General features: G+C 40.9%; 1 pseudogene; it reads left to right on the top strand.

Annotated features, from left to right (window-relative positions):
• The first annotated feature begins 2309 nt into the window (after positions 1-2309).
• LOC126060126 (olfactory receptor 8B12-like) lies at positions 2310-3234 on the top strand (annotated as a pseudogene).
• Positions 3235-3683: the final 449 nt, after the last annotated feature.

The raw sequence follows: 3683 nt of genomic DNA, 5'->3' as shown, positions 1-3683 counted from the left end.
GGAAGAATAAATTTGTGTGTTACACTTCGTTGGGAATCTGATGTACTGGGATTCAACTTGTGAGCCTTGAGTAGCTTGAAAGTCAGGTAAGAAAAGTGCTCAGGAAATGTGGATGGGAGCAGGGGCTGTCAAGGGAAATTTTAACTATTCAGTAATTTAAGGAAAGGCTGGTCTTGGCAGAGGTTGAGAGTTGTTGCCCAAAGGAGATTCTTTGTTACCATCACATTTACAGTCCATGAGAGTATGGGGGGGAGGGGAATCAGAGAAGTCTCCTAGAAAAGAGGCATCATCTAGGAGTAGTGCAATTAATTCCTGGAGTGAATGTAAGTATGAATAAATTATTGAATGTGCTTTTCTAAATAACAATAAAAAGAAATAGCCCTTTGGATTTACCATTTCTGGTTCTAAACACGTCTTTTTATATGAGTCAATGCATCTGTTTCTATTTCCCTAGGGACTTTCAGATCTGAGAAGGCAAGGACTCTGCCTTATGGGTTTCAGTAGCTCTCATCAAGAGGTAGTTTAGTCTAGTGGTTAAGAATAAGGGATTTTAAGTCAGACAGGTGTAGGCGTGAGTATGGGCTCTGAAACATACTGTCTCTCTGAATCCCTTACCTTTGTAATGTGTATCATTATTGTGAGGAATAAACAGGATTACATTTGTGTAGTTCTTTTGGATCACGGTGCCAGGGGTCAGTATAAAGGTATTGTGTGTGGTACAGTATTGTGCACTCAACAAATGGTAATGATAATTATGTTTTTCACAATGATTTTTTTTCTTAATAGTGCTGAAAAGATGTTACTTGAATAAAAGTATTAAGTCTTTAAAAGCCAAATCAAACAATATCTGGGGCATAAACAAACATTTCTTCTTCCTTAGGGAAGGTAATCTCTGAGGTGATGATCCTTAGGGGCCTCTGTCTTAATAATCAGTTTATCAGAATTTGTAATTCAAAACAAAACTTAAACCACCTATTTTCCACTGGTTAGAGGAAGATCCTCTCTTTTCCCTGGAAAATAGAGAGAAGCCTTTGGGTAGATAAGCAATTGGAAATCATATTCTTCAGTGCAGAGCTACAAGATAAATTACGGGTTCTTATCTTTGATCAGAACTGGAAGAAGAGTGTTCTGACCTCAAAGCTGTCATCTATTCGCTAGGTCCATTTCCCTTCCCAGAACAATGGTTTTTAAGAGTAGAGTATAGCACTGTGGCTCTGAACTAAAGGAAGACAGGTGCCTGCCTGACCTCATCTATCAGGTAACAGCACAAACCATGGGAGTCAGAAAGCCTGAGTTCACCTTCTGGCTTTAACCCAGTAGTTTTGTGACTTTGGGGTGGTTATGTAATCTCAGTGAAATGGGATTAATAATATTGTCACATAGAATTTAGTGCACAGCCTCTCACAGTAATTGCTAAATAAGCGTTAGCTTTAAAAGATTATTATTCAATATACAGCCACTGGAGCTAAGAGCTCTGGGGAAAACAAAAGAGTACATTCAATAATATGTTCATAGTTAAATCCACTCCAGAAATTAATCACACTATTCCTGGCTCTGACAAGAAAGGAGACTTCTCTGATTCTTCTCCCGTATATTCTCATTGAGCCCTGGTGGCATAGTGGTTAAGAGCATTCAGGTCAAAATCATCAGCCACTCTTTGGAAACTCCATGGTGCAGTTCTACTCTGTACTATAGGGTTGCTATGAGTTGGAATGAACTCAACGGCAATGAGTTTTTCTTTTTAATATTCTAAAGGAGTGTAAATTTGATGGTAACAACGAATCCCTACCGGGTACCTGCTCTCAATGTCTGTCAAGACCAGCATTTCTCCAAATTACCAACTAGTCATCTTCTTGCTCTGATCCAGAGCCTGATCCAGAGGTGGAAGCTCTGATGAGAATCAGAGTGACTTCTGCCTGTCAGGACTCTCTTCAGAAAAGAGGCCCAGGTTTCAGCAACTGAAGCAGAGACACAAGAGGGCAGGACATAGAAAGGTAGTGACTTAAAGATCTAAAGGGCGTTTACCTTGATTTTGCTATCTTTCTCCAAAGCAGCAGCAGCACTCACCCTGGAGACAAAGTTTAGCCTCAGATGTACTCTGGACATTTGAAGTCACTTTGCGCTTTGAAGACAGATCCTCAGGAAACAGTAAAGCCTTTTCTACGGTAATTTTAGTCTCTCTTTGTGGATTTCATTCCCAAAAAGGCCAGGGGGGAGGGGGTGGTACAGATAATGGGAGGGTAGTGGTGATACTTGTTTCCCTCTAAGTTGTTCCTTTCTTTTAGCCCCACAGAGTGCCCGAGAGGAGAATGGCAACCAAGAACTCTTCTGTGACAGAGTTTATCCTCGCAGGCTTAACGGACCAGCTGGGACTTCAGATCCCTCTCTTCTTCCTGTTTCTCTGCTCCTATGTGATCACTGTGGTGGGGAACCTGGGCTTGATTACATTGATTGGGCTGAACTCTCACCTGCACACACCCATGTACTTTTTTCTCTTTAACCTCTCTTTAATAGATTTCTCTTACTCCACTACCATCACCCCCAAAATGCTGATGAGTTTTGTCTCAAAGAAGAACATCATCTTGCACACAGGGTGTATGACTCAACTCTTCTTCTTGTGCTTCTTTGGTATCTCTGAGTGCTTCATTCTGTCAGCAATGGCATATGACCGCTATGTTGCCATCTGTAAACCACTGGTGTACACAGTCGCCACAAGTCTGTTTTCTGCTTTTGTTAGGTGTCTATGTGATGGGTTTTTTGGGTGCCATGGGCCATACAGGAAGCATAGTGAGTCTGACATTCTGTGTTGACAACCTTGTCAATCATTTCCTGTGTGACATCTTTCCTCTCCTTGAGCTCTCCTGCAATAGCACCTATGTGAATGAGCTGGTGGTATTTATTGTTGTAGCCATTGTCATCGGAGTGCCTATCATCACCATCTTCATCTCTTATACTCTAATACTCTCTAGCATTCTCCATATTAGCTCCACTGAGGGCAGGTCCAAAGCCTTTCATACCTGCAGCTCCCACATAATTGTGATTTCTCTTTCCTTTGGTTCTGGAGCTTTCATGTATCTCAAACCACCTTCCACTTTGCCTCTTGACCAAGGGAAAGTGTCCTCCCTCTTCTATACCATTGTGGTGCCTCTGTTAAACCCATTAATCTATAGCTTGAGGAATAAGGATGTCAAAATTGCCCTGAGGAAAACCTTGAGAAGAAAAACATTTTCTTGAGAAAGGAGCAGTATTTGAAGAAGGAGATCTAATGCTTTGTTTACTAGTGTGTGTGTTTTCGATGATGAATCCAAGCTGCAGTGTTTTCTTTCCTAAACATAAAGAGAATTTTTCATCCTTCTTTTTGGGTGAATGTTTAATGCAGACCCATTTTCTCTAACTCTCACCCCACCTTGATTATACCAAGCATTTTTTATCTTATGTAGATTTTTTTCTGAAAACCAAAGATTGTTTAATGTTGAATGGACCATACAAAGCATTTAATGTAGCCCTCTCATTTAACAGACCACACACTGGAGACTCAGAAATATTACATATGTTGCCCAAGGACTACAATTACTTGGTGCCACAACTGCCAGTGGACTCCAGGCCCTTGAATTCCAATCTACTTTGTTTTCGTTTATGCCATGTTTTCTTGTTCCAGCGCACCCCAACAGATTGCATTTTAA

This window comes from Elephas maximus, chromosome 17, assembly GCF_024166365.1.
Source record: "Elephas maximus indicus isolate mEleMax1 chromosome 17, mEleMax1 primary haplotype, whole genome shotgun sequence".
Lineage (NCBI taxonomy): Eukaryota > Metazoa > Chordata > Mammalia > Proboscidea > Elephantidae > Elephas > Elephas maximus.
The sequence above is the reverse complement of the archived record's forward strand: the minus strand, read 5'-3'. Positions and strand labels throughout refer to the sequence as shown.